Source organism: Bidens hawaiensis, unplaced genomic scaffold (genome assembly GCF_021521415.1).
Source record: "Bidens hawaiensis isolate Kalapana, Puna unplaced genomic scaffold, B.hawaiensis_p1.1 tig00028452_1, whole genome shotgun sequence".
Taxonomy (NCBI): domain Eukaryota; kingdom Viridiplantae; phylum Streptophyta; class Magnoliopsida; order Asterales; family Asteraceae; genus Bidens; species Bidens hawaiensis.
In genome coordinates this window covers 115653-129600 of record NW_027494636.1, presented here as the reverse complement: position 1 = coordinate 129600, position 13948 = coordinate 115653, and the positions used below count along the sequence as shown (strand labels likewise).

General features: G+C 36.0%; 1 pseudogene; it reads right to left on the bottom strand.

The window, feature by feature from the left end:
- Positions 1–1240: 1240 nt before the first annotated feature.
- LOC143576975 (actin-100-like) lies at positions 1241–3069 on the bottom strand (annotated as a pseudogene).
- Positions 3070–13948: the final 10879 nt, after the last annotated feature.

The window sequence follows — 13948 nt, the reverse complement described above, 5'->3', positions numbered from 1 at the left end:
CAGAAATCAGATTATCACAACTTCATAACAAACGTGCAAACCTTTCCCAGAATGGTACATGTGGAGTGGAAGATGTTATGCTTAAGCCATCCGTCCCATCAGCCTTCGGTGTATAGCAAAAACGCCTAACCAGCAAGTTTACCCCACATCACCGGTTACAATCTCTTCCTCATACTCAGTTTCTTCATCATACTCTTGAGCATTTTCATATTGCTAATCCTCAGATTCAACAAACAAATGCCTCTTACCCGTTTGTTTACAGTCAACTTGTCTATAACCTGACTCACCACACTTGAAACTCTACTGATGCAACGGTAAAACGATAACGAAGATTAAATCACGTTGATTCCAAGAATACCCATGGTGAACTTCCCAAAACCCCCAATTCACACCCAGAGGTCAAGGAAAATGAAGAGAAAATACTTTATTGATAATATTCAAGTCTGTTCATTCACATTACATGAAATTCATATAAATAGACCTAATACGAAATGGACCCGAAAAAGGCCACGGGCCAAACACAAACCAAAAATAAAAACATAAAAACTGACGAACAAACGTAAAAAGACCCATAACTTTATGTAGCAGCAATTTTTGGGCTTCAGATAGGGGACAAGCCGCCGTAGGAATTTGCCACAACGTGCTCCTCATCTCAAGCTTCGATTTGACTGGTCATGGGCCTAGAACGTAGCTTCGTAGGCCAAGTTATGCCCGTTTTCGTGGGCCATATTTGAAAGCACAATCATGGACCTCCAAATATAACATGACACACTCTTCAATACTTGGGCCTCCATCACCATGGTATCCAATATGTAAATGTGTCAGCTACCTACAATTATTAAATAAATAAGAAAAAGTTGTCTTCTTCTCTACCAATGCTACCACCATATTTTTAAACTTTCAGTTGCAGAAAGATTCAATATCTTCTCTTTATTTTTCTTTTTGTTCACTGATCTAATGAATTAATATTTACACTTCTAAGCAATAGAAAGGTTCGCCCTTAAATCAATGAGTTCGAATAGTTCTTTTTAGTTATAATGGGTTCGCTCGTCGAAAAAGAATGAGTTCGCTCATTAATACGACGCTATATGCTATATATAAAACCGAAAAAAGATTGGTTTCGGCCAAACCCGGTGGGTTGTCTGTACCTCGGCCACTGTCACATGAAATAAATTACACTTTTAGAAGCATCTCCTGTGAACTATAGCTGCATCAGATTCCTCATACTGAGCTTTTGATTTTAGAAGCATCTCCTGTGAACTATAGCTGCATCAGATTCCTCATACTGAGCTTTTGATTTCAAAAGCTGATTCATGTCAATCATGTAAAAGAAAACGAAACAAATTAGTCATGAAATACATCTTAGGTGATTGTCCTGTGCTCATTACCAACAAATGAGTTGATTTAAATGATTATTATCTCAAACATGTACACCTTTATTGAATTACTCCAAGATTTCAATATCTTGAAGTATAATTTTCGTAAGAAATTCTTTTTGAAGGTTATCCTCGTCCTCGGATATCTTGGTGGAGTAATGATTTAAAACTAGTTAATAGGAACAGATTAGGTGATGTTAAAAGAAAGATCCTAGGAAGACTGTCTTGTTTCCACCCATTCAGCCAAAGTAACAGATTTAATTACCTCTTGGAAGCTGCTCAAAGATGTAAGGATTGATCCTCCAGTCCAGGATCCATACTTTTCTAAAATTTTCCGCATGCACCTTGGCATGCATGCTAGTAGGCGAAAGAGCCGAGATTTCCTTGTCCAATCGGGCAGTAAAACTAGGGAAAAAGGTTGAACTGCCGCTGATCACAATGTTGCTGTAAAGATGCTTCTATAAATTAACATGACATTTCATGATGGAATTGTAGGTAGTCTCATGAATACCAGCAGCTTCCGCTCCAATCAGGTCTGGCCGGAAGAGAACCTCTGCACAACCAAATCTCTCTGCTCCAAGTGTGATAACATTTCCATCAGGCAAGGCATACTCAGAGGAACTCCTTTAAGCAGATTCAAGCTCTTGATCATAGTCAAGAGCCCACGTGTGCAAGCATTTCTTTCATATATCGTACATTTTCTCTGTCAACATGGGTGACGAAGTGGTAACATCTTTCGTTCACAACCTTAGTTAGGGAATTTGTAATGTGTGCTCCAGCAAGATCAACACGGAGGATGGATTGGGGATTGGAGTAACCTTCAGTTATTGGGACAACCTGTGAAACACCTTCTCCAGACTCCAACACCACACCTGTCATAGTAGTTATAATAATAAGGAAAATTGATTTTAAATAATCTCAACTATGCCTATGTTAAATAACAAACTCAGCTTCACGTTTGACTTGTGGCAGTCCCAACTAAAGATGTATTTTTTTACCAACGGTCTGCAACTAACGGAGTTAACCATCCTTTAGTCTGCTGTGTACGTGACACACTTAGTTGTCAATAAAAGAACACTACCAACACTATAGGAAAACCCGTTGATACCTCAAGTATCAAAAGCCTTAACCATCACCCCATGTCAACGAACTAGAACCCCAATTACATTAAAATTATTATTATAATAACAAAATGTGAGCAATGCATAGATTATACCAAAAGTATTGAAGAAGCTAACACCAGTGGTACTATCATGTGTATACAGAGAAAGTACGGGGGTAATGGCAACATGCACGGCTAGGACATCGAAGCGCTGAAAAAGGATTTCAGCCATCTTCTCTCGGTTTTCCTTAGGATTTAATGCGGCCTCCGTAATAAGTATAGGGTGATCTTCAGGAGCCACGCGAAGCTCATTATAAAAAGTGTGATGCCATATCTTTTCCATATCGTCCCAATTTTTGACAATACCATGCTCCATTGGGAATTCCATAGTTAGGACGCCTCTCATCGACTGGGCATGATCTCTGATGTAAGCTTCTAAGGTTCTACCGTGCCAATGCCTACCATCATATTAAGGTGACGTTTCTTACCAACACAAGAATTAAAACCAAAACATAGGCATAGGACGACAATACTGACCTTCATTACCGCACTCCCGTTGTCCGAAACAAGGCTCTGAATATCCTTGTTCATTTTCTGAACCAAACTGTACTCAGAGATGAAAGAATTACTGGGGTTTTCAGAAGAAGAAACTCAGACCAGAAACTTCAACAAAACAAATAATCAAACCAAACTTTAATTTGTAAAGACACGAACTGTATGCTAATATTTTTCTTTATATACATTAGGGATTTAAATACCCTTATATGATTACAAAATTTCTTGTTTAAAATGAGATTACAAACACTTTACAAAAGCTAACTAAACTATTAGTTATTTCTAGTGCCTTTAGATCTTGACTTTCGTTGGCATACTCTTGTCTACTTCTATTCTTGATTTTCGAATGCTTATTGTGTGTTCAATATATTCATTTTAGTTTTCCTTTCTTAGCACTGCTTTCATTTGCGTTGTTTGTCTTATTTGAACATTCTGAGCTAAAGTGTCCGTTTTCTGCACAGCTAAAACATACAACTGTTTTCCTTCTGCAATCGTCTTCCGAATGACCGAGTTTCTTGCAAAAGTTGCATGTAATTAATGGAATATTTTTGGGGAAGTTTGTTGGTCTTAAACATTTCCCGTGATGTCTTCTACCACAACTTTGACAAATTGGTCTTGTAATTTTAAAAGACCATTCCTCATTTTCTTTGATGTTTTCTTATCCACGGTTTCTTCTTTCTTTCCTTTGTCATTCTTATCCTCTTCTAGATTTCTGATAAGACCATTCATAAAATAACCGGCTAATTTCATGGCTGAATCAGCAGTTTGAGGCAAATGAGATCTTACCATATCTCTAATTTCCCGAGGTAAACCCCAAATGTAGCGGGTTACTTTGTTGGATTCGGGTATTACCAAATGTGGTACCGATCTACAATACTCATGAACCTTAGTATTGTATTCTTTGAGATTAGTGCTTTCCACCTTGAGGTTCAGAAACTTAGTTTGAATAAGATCGATTTCATGCATGGGAGAGAACTTTCGTAACACTAATTCTTTGAATTCTTCCCACTTCAATTGGTACATAGTTTCTCTACCCTTTGACATGATCAGGGTATTCCACCATTATAAGGCTTCACCTTTAAAGTATTGAGAGGAGTATTGAATCTTTTGAATCTCAATACATTTGCTAATGATAACAATGGACTCGATTTCTTTAAGCCATCGTTTAGCTGATATGGCGCCTTTATTGCCATAGAATTCTTTTGGTCCAAATTCCTTGAAGTTCTTAAAACTACTGCCTTGAATTACTAGTTGTTTCTTGAATTTACGATTGAATTTGCTCTCAGCGTTGGAGCTATGAACACTTTCTTCACGATGAGAAGGATTTTGATATGGACGACTTTTAGAAGATTTATTTGAATGCACTATTTTATGTTTGTGTGACCCTTCTTTCATTGCATCGATGAAGGGAGTCATTGCATTTTGAATCATGTCTTGGATTTTGACCAGATACTGCTCAGGAATCTCCAATGCAGGTTTTGTTATATCCTTGTTGCTTCAATGAGTTAAAGCTTCATCATTATTCTCTTGATTGTTTGGGTTCGACATTCTGTAAAACAGAATAAATTTTAGTATGAATGGAATTCTTATTTATATAGTAACGATAAAATGTTTGTTACAAGACTATGACATTCTTATTGATTTATTTATAGAATGTTGAATCAAGTCTGTCATATTTCGAGTATATTTCTTTCTAATCTTTCTTGAGATTATTTGTCTCGTAATGACACAATCTAATTGTTTATTCTTTGTTTTGAGAATTTTGATATTTGAGATAATCATATGAAACGATAATTATTTTATATTATTTTCCAAGTATATTAATGACAATAGTCGATGGGTTCTTAGAGGCATCGATATTTTCTAGTTTGTATATTCTTGAAATAGTTAGTAAATACCTTGTGTACAAATAGACCCCAAGAATTTTCTAAAATTCTTATTTCTAGGTCATGTTTCATTTAATCCTTGCTAGTTATTTCATGTAGCGTCGACTTGAGTTTAGTCATCTTTTCAGACTTTGTTCACCTGGACATTTTCTTTATTTTCTAGCTATTACTCTCTTACTTCTAGATGTACTAGTAGAATTATCTTTAGAGTTTGTGCAATCTTTTCTTAACATAATTCTTTAAAAGATACATTACTAATTTCGAGGAAATTTAAATATATCTCTTATTTATGTTATTACAAGGTTGCACGACTTTTATGACAATTGCATTGTTTACAACTACTATGATTCTTATTTCTTCCATCGAATATTAAGCTTCTTGATCTTGTCGTCCTTCTTAACATTTTCTCCTTTCTTCTTTTCTTTTCGTCCTTCTTCAGCATCCATTTCTTCCTTGAGCATTGCTTCAGCTATTTTAGTGGCGTTGATTTCATAATGAGTTGAATAATCTTCAATGTCATACATTTTTATGTTTTGACGTTCACCTTCGGTGTGGGTAAAGTAAAGATTGTGTGGGTAAAGTAAAGATCTTGCATTGTTGAATAATATTCCTGTCCCTTAGGATTTTCTTCTGGATAAGTCATTACTTCCTTTCCTTTTGACACAATTGGTTTCTTGGATCTACTTGATACGTCTCCATACGTACTCTGATTTGGAATAATCTGAGCTAGTGGGATGTTAGAATCAAACGAATCTGAATCTTCCCCATTGCTATTTGATATGAGCTCTCATCACTAGATATAATAATTGGGAGAAAAGATGTTCCCATATAGCCTTTCCCTTTACCAGATCGAAGCTGAACGGATTCTTCGCTAGATTGACGATCGAACATCTGTACGAGGTTATATTAAGGATAGGAGTGCGTTTTCCTATCTTATCCGTATTTGTTTATATCTTATTCGCATTTAATTTTTAATCATTCAATTATTTATTTGATATCCTTACTTGGATACTAATGATTATTATAAAATTATTTCTGATCGAAGCCTAGGTATGATTAAATACCTAATTCGATAAGATCGATGACTCTGATACCAACCTGTCACACCCTCATATAGGGCCTAGGAGTGTGACCAATAGTTGGTACCAGTTTTGTAAATATATAAGAGTTTAGCAGAAGTCTTTAAATTTTATTAAAATATTAATATATCTTTTTGAAACATTTGTATACTTATAAATATTTAATTTGTTTAAAAATCTTCTCGGATAATAAATACCTGAGTGTTTAATTTATAAACCTCGTTTGATTTTACAAATCATATTGTTTACATTATTTTTAATAATATAAAACTGAGCCATCTCTATCTTGCGAGCGTCTATCTTCTTGGATAGCTGTAATTCCTTGCTACCTGTACTATCTTTATTTCCTAAAATGTTGGGGAAAAAATACGTCAACGATATGCTGGTGAATCGTTGACTCTAAAAACATTTTATAAATCTTTCTTTGACTAACAAGATAAATTTCTGGAACACCCTCAGCAGAAACATCTTTATTTATGGGATTTGTACCACTTGTCATACACTTACAATTACGGTTCTCCGATAACTGACGCCCATTGGCTACTGATGCCCATTGGAGAACTTTTATTATGATCTCTAGTCTGCGGCCACGTAGCCTTGACTGATAGACTAGATTAATTGTGTTTGGATCAAGACACATGTGTACTCGTTCTGAGTTGCTTTTATTTTCTATCTTGTAAATAACAGGGATCATGTAATCCCTTAAATCTTTATTTGACTGTCTTTGTTTAAGATAAACAACCCGTTTATCTAGACTGAAAAAGGTTTAGCATATTCACCTGTGACTGTCTGTTCTGAATGATGTGGTGATCTCGTTTGAAAACCTTTGTGAATGAATGAATGATTGACCTATAATAAAATAGGTTTATATAAATATCCGGATCGTCTTTTAATCTGGCTACAAACCTTTAGTCCGATTTTGATAGCTTTAAACTTTGATTGATCTTTTATTTGAATAAAACATTTTGGACATGAATTCCTTTCTCTTTATTTGCCAATCATGTACTTTGTTTCTTCTTCAAGATGAAATGTTTATGATATGTTTCTTCTTCAAGAAGAAACGTCATTTATCAATAACCTTTGTATGTTAAGTCTTATGTTTCTTAATCATAAAGAAACATTATTTTGACTATAACCTTTGTATGTAAACTTTTACTTTTCTCAATAGTTCAACTATACCAATTGTAAGTAAAAGCTTAGGTTTCTTAATTATGAAGAAACTATATTTTTGCTATAACATTTGTTTATATTATATTGTATTTCTTAATTATAAAGAAATCTTATTCAATTGTACCCTTTTATTTTGATCAAGGTTTAGGCTATACCCCTGACTAGGGCCTAAGTCTTTATTATTTTATTAACATTTTATTCGGGCATTATTGTCACACCCTCAAAATCCACTAACGGAGTTTTAGGTGTGAACTAACAGGATCAGATTCATTAGTTATAATCAAACCATAAAACAAAGTTTTCAAACCACAAAACGTTTACGAGTAATTAATGCGGAAGCGTAAAAACCATAAAACAAATGTTGCGTCACGCAGGACGACTTAAACCCAATGATAACAGTTTAAAATAGTTTGCATAAACAAAAGCGTTTTCAAGCAATGCATGATCCTATACCGCGCGCCCGCCTCGGCTACCTGAGAATAACATACTAAAAGTGTCAACACGAGGTTGGTGAGTTCACAAGTTTATATAAAATAAAGCGTTTAGCGTTTTGCGTTCAGCGTTGTGCGTTCAGCGTTTAGCGTTTACCAGATAGTGTTAAATCAATTATATATCGATAGGTAGCTAGCCTATACAACAAGTATTACTAAGTGTTCGACACCGAAACTGACTGTTTATCAAGTGCCTTGCCACCAGGTCATCCAGACCATGGTAATGTGTTAGCTAAAATTACACCCACTCGACCTCTAGTCGAGTTTAGCGTTGGGTGGTCAAACCCAGTAGTACTACTCAACAGTGACTCGCTATTATCCAATATTAAACGGTTCGATATGTAGGACTTCAGTTGTTTCGTTTGCCACTTAGCCTTTACAAGTGATATATAATCTAATAACAAAATCTAAAAGCGTTTAGGAGTATGTTATCTCCCCCAAGTGAAAAGCGTTTAAAAAGTTTAAAAGGGGAAAGTGAAACTCACTGTTTGCGAAGATTACTAAAAACCAAAGTCCGAGAGATGTGCGTCACAGAAAAATCCTCACTCGCGTTCTAAGACACAAAAATGAGATTTTTCTAAGTATCGGAACTATTATCGAGTCTCTAGACCCGGCACATAACTCCTAAGCACAAAAATACGTTTCGTGTTCGTTTGTGAGTCGTGTGTGAATTAACAAGCATATTTGTGATACGTTACACGTGTGAGTAACTACTTACGTGTCAAGTGTTAATAGCGTACGTATCTAGCAATTATTCCCCGCAAGAGCAATTTGGTCAAAACATAACAATTAACTAGCAACTAGCACTTTTCATGTATTTTCACAAAGTTCAGCAGCTAACTTTACCGAGACAGATTACTACTAGTAAAGATTACTCTAATTCACAGATCATAACTCATAATTAATTCATCAAAAATCATCACAAGAGCACACATGTGTTAGGTTTCCAGAAAATATTTTATTGTATTTTTATTCCACATAAACTTCTCACAATGATCAAAACATTACAGCAAACTCACAACAGTCAAATTCATGCGCAACAGAATATTATTTGTAATTCCCGTTAAATGAAAAATCCAACAAATGCAACACCAATTGGGTTAGGTTCTTAACTCAACAAGTTGACTTCCAGAAGTGGAACCAACCCATTTAGTCTTGTAGTTCATGAGATATAATATTTACAAATCAGCCTATCAGCAGGTCTCACAATTCAGATTTGCACAACGTTTTTGTAAAATCATAAAAGTTAACTTTTTCATGTTCAAAAATTGCAAATTTATATTCTTTAGAAACTAGACTCAACCTAGTTCACTGTAGTATCAATTATCTCGACCAATTTTCACATTCACACCCCGTTACAGTCAATTGAACATCAATAACACAATCTGTCCAGAAACTGTTTGCATCCAAACTCAACATATTAACTATCTATGGACCATAATCCGTTCATATGACATTCCAGACACCATAACCACTATCCATGCACATCAATTACACACTACATACATGATTAGGGTTTTATTTGAACTCAAAATCAAAGACACCAACGATTAACACGTAATAACACCAATTCTAGTTATCAAATCACAATCAATACATCATCAAATCAAACAAAACATATGAACACTATACATATGATTTTCGGACCTAGGGTTTATAATTATACCTTCAAAAACACCAAAGCAATCAAGAGGAAGGTAGAAGATGGCTAGAAACGGGTGTAGGATGCTTCAATTGAGAAAGACAAGATCAAAAATCAAGTAATATGTGTGTGTGTGTGAGCCGATCGCAAGGAGAGGGGAGGGGGGGGGCTGGCCGTCGGCTTTGGGAAGAGAGAGGGAGAAGTGATTAGGGTTTATTATTATTAATAATAATAACATGTTACACTTTAGTCCCTCAACTTCTAGTTTGTACTTTTCTAGCTTATTTTAACTAGTTCTTGTTTCTTGTCTAGCATCACACATAATATAATCAAGTAACACATATGTTAACACATAATTATCACATAATTATTGTTTTGACGTTTTTCGTTTATTCACCAATCGTTTGTGTCAACTCGTTTGCGTTTCGGTGCAATTTCCGAAAGACTACACATGTAGTAATTGTTCAAGCATTATTTAAACCCTAGTTTAAATGTACTGAGGTGTGCGTTATAGATTCAATGATCTTTAAGTTTGAATTGACGGAGTTGAGTTAACGGGTTTAACCAGAAATTGACGATGTCACAATTATGCCTACCTTGTTGGGCTTATTATTTTCTAAACTCTCGGGCAGCACTTCGACACTTGTACGTATATTGAGAATCTTGATCAACAACTCCTAAGAACGTAAATCAAGACACACCGGTATTCAAAACTCATTGGTACGCACTTCGAGGCGGTACGTCGGGTCGTCTCGTGTCGGCACGGTTTATGTGGTTGTCACGTGTTACAATGTCGGCACACAAAACAAGGTGCGCTGGCCGTCGGGATTGTCGGCACAAACTTCGAGGTGTCGTCGGTATATGGTACGGATTACGAGGTGAGGATTGTCGGATCTATGGCACGGAAACCGAGGTAGAGAGAGTGTGGGGTTTTGATTTTTGGTGTGAAGAGAAATGAGCCAAAAACCACATATTTATAGATGAAAATCGGTCCCATCGCGATATGCGATGGAACCTTTCTTTTTGGTCATCGCGTATCGCGATGACACATGTTACTCAGAGAGCGCTACGTGTCGTCACGTGGGCTGACACATCTGCCACGTGTTGCCACGTGGTGGACACGTGTCATCTTCTTAGACACCTCTGCCACGTGTTGCCACGTGGTGGACATGTGTCATCTTCCCATTATCCTTGTTATCGCGTATCGCGATGGCTTAATGTCTTGGGCCGTAGCGTATCGCGACACCGCCCTTTTTGGGTTTCTGTGACGGTCACGTATCGCGATGTCTCCTTGGCTATGCGGTTAATAAATCAAAATTTTTCATTTTCAATCCCTTTTATTCTATTAACTTGTCATATTTGGATCAAAATTTTGAGGATGTTACATTTATTGCCTTTATTATTGAGTGTTTTCTAGTTGTAAATAACCACGCAAGGGGAGCTCACCTTGGGTGGAATTGTTTGGATTAATGTTATGAATCTTTTATTATTATCGGTTATGGAGTCGTTAAATATTTGATTTATATTATATAATTCAATCGTTTGTTTATACCGCACCCGTCTCTATCACTTATCAACAAAAAAATCCGTTCGTTGTCGGATCCAGTGTTGGGACCTACATTAAGTTCGTTAAAATACCAAACTTAACTTAAAGAAAATTATTTCGTCAACGCACAGACCAATAGCGACACTCCTATAACTTATGTAAAACTTAACATATTAAAAAGTTCGTAATGGTAACGACACTGATTCTCCCGTGTGCGTGCACAACATATTTGGTCGGTAAAACCCGGCTGTTGCAGCACCGAGTCAACATGAATTCGGTCAGTACTGGCTACGTTTCTTACGGTTGAATGATGTCGAAAGGTAAATAAAAAATATTTATAAAATTACTTAACTAGCAAGTCAAGTAAGGTGCCGAATCCACAAGGAATCAGTGGAAAGTGCTTGTTCAGTTTAATACTTTTTAATTAATTATGCTAGGAAGGACAAACGATGTCAAGCGGTTTAAAAGTGATTTGTAAAACAATAATGGAAAAATAACAAATCTCCATGTTTCAGGTTTTGAAACAAGTCGGACAATTAATGAAACATATTTGGATATAAGTCAGAACTCAATCAATTGATTGACACAACTTAATAATGATCTAATTGATTATCAGTTATAAGTTTTTGACGCATGAAATCAATTATATGGTTAATGATGAACGGTTCAATGACTATAAGAACTCAATCCTAATTGTTGATGACCTCAAATCGATTAACTGATAAAAGATTAAGCATTCAATATTGAAAAAAACTGTTTAGAGATGGTTACGCAAACCTATGCTCAGAGATGGTTACGTGATCTTCAGGTTTGCATCTAGATCTTGAATCTCTTGATTATGGTGTGGAAGGTTGATTGCATGAACTATTATGATGATTAGGAGGTGTTATGGTGGTGGAATATATCCCCAAAATCACCCCTTTGTGATAGATAACGAATGAATATCGATCTTAAGGTTTTTCTCTTTATATATGCAAGAAAACAAGCCAAAAACAAAAATCCTGTCAGACCAGGCCATAGCCTACGGCCTGGTCACCGTAGCTTACAGCAGAGCCGTCAGCTACGGCCTTCATGTTCTGCCTTACGGGGGCACCATCAAAAATACCCAGACCGTAGGCTACGGTCTAGCACTTGTAGCCTATGGTGGCTACAAGGTCCATCACACCCATTTTCCGTTTTCTTGACTTTTAATCATCCGATTAAGCCCTCATTTACTCCTCTTCTTTCAAAATTGATTTCTTCATCCTTAAACACTCCAAATTAACTCCGCTAAGCTCCGATGTAAGCCCGGTCCCGGTTTCCTAATTTAGCGTTGGATTTACTCATAAACACAGTTCTAAATATCATAGTTAATTAAACACTTTTCATGGAATAATAAAGTAAACCATTTAATACAAAACATTCAAATCTTGTCTTAAAATATAACATAAAACATAGTTTAAAACATAATGACATTTCTTCTTCAGATGTCAGCCTCTTCAGTTCATGCCATGTGTCTCCCTCAAGCCAACTCATTTAAATAATTTACCTGCGTGCATATTAAAAGTCAGCTACGCTGCAGATAACATACTTCACATATACGTGCCCGAAGGTACCTATTACATACTTAACATGTTTATCATTCTTCCATATATACATACTTTCATTCTTTAACATACGCAGTTCATTCATAACTATTCTTACATTATAGATAGCATTTCGCCATACATACCTCGGATATTATTAGGGTCCGTACCCTCCATCCTCGGATATTATTAGGGTCCGGTACCCTCCTTTCCGTGCAACCATAGCTTCATACATTCATTATTACTTTCATGTTCACGTACTCTTAACATTTCCTAAGTCATTCATATATCATTCATGCCACATTCATATATCATTCATACATAACACAGCATATACTATACATACATCATTCATAGCATTTTCATATATCATACACTTACCACTTAAGGTAAGTGTATTAACTAATCACATCGAGTATGCACACAGTCCCGAAAACATAACAAGGAAATGGGCTAGAAACTCACATGTAAATGATTCCCGAATTTACAATAATGCCCTTCTTGAGCTGTGCACGGCTAACAGTATAGCAATTAACAAGCATCACTTAACTACTCCTAATTATATCATATCTCTAGGTCATTGAAACCCTTAGCTAATAGGGTCCGGGGTAGCGCCTGACAGCGGGGTCTAGGGGCGGCAGCCCCTAGCAGGATCCAAGGGGCAGAGCCCCTTGCTGGGGTTAAGCTGCCAGGTCAGCTTGGAAAATTTTTTATTTTCCTTAATAAGCCTTTACCAAAAACCTCATCAGAAAAACAGAAGTTCAATTATTTAATCAAATCAACTCTTCATTTTAAGTTTCTTTTCTTTTTACTTTCTTTTATTTTTTTTTAATTTCTTTTAACCATGTGATTTTAAAAGCTAAGTTTCTATTCCTTTTTCTTACTTTTATTCTTTTTCATTTCTTTTATAATACATTGATCGCGGTTTGACAACTTGAACGGGTAAGTGAGGTTGCTAAAAAGATGGTGGAAACATAAAAACAAAGTGATTTCCCGTTGCTCTATTGTTTAATAAGGTTATCGTTAGTTTTACCGGTTGCAACGACGAGTGTTGAAAGAAGTTTTTTTTCAATGAAGCACGTGACGGAACTGCGTTGGATGGGGGATGGATACTTGAATGATGCTTGCGTTTGTTACATTGAAAAAGAGTTTTTTCAATAGGCTTCGGTCGAAGATGTAATGCAACGTTTCCAAAAGATGAAAACTCGTAGAGAATAACTATAAGTAGTTCTTTTAGATGAAAATGACAATCGTGTCTATTTTATGTATGCTTTCGTTTTTATGACGATGTCTGTTTTTTTCTTAATTTATCATGTTTTTATTATGTAATGAAACTTACATCACCAAACCATTGAATCGTCTCGAACCATTAAACCGATCCGAACCTTACCGAAAGTTTTTATGCTCGGTCGTACACAATTAGAGCATCTAAAAACAGTTAACCCACTGGAAAAATCCTAGATCCGCCACTAGTGGCGGCAGAGGTGGTGGCGACGGTGGTGGCGGCGGTACCGGTAGTCAGATGGTGGCGGTAGT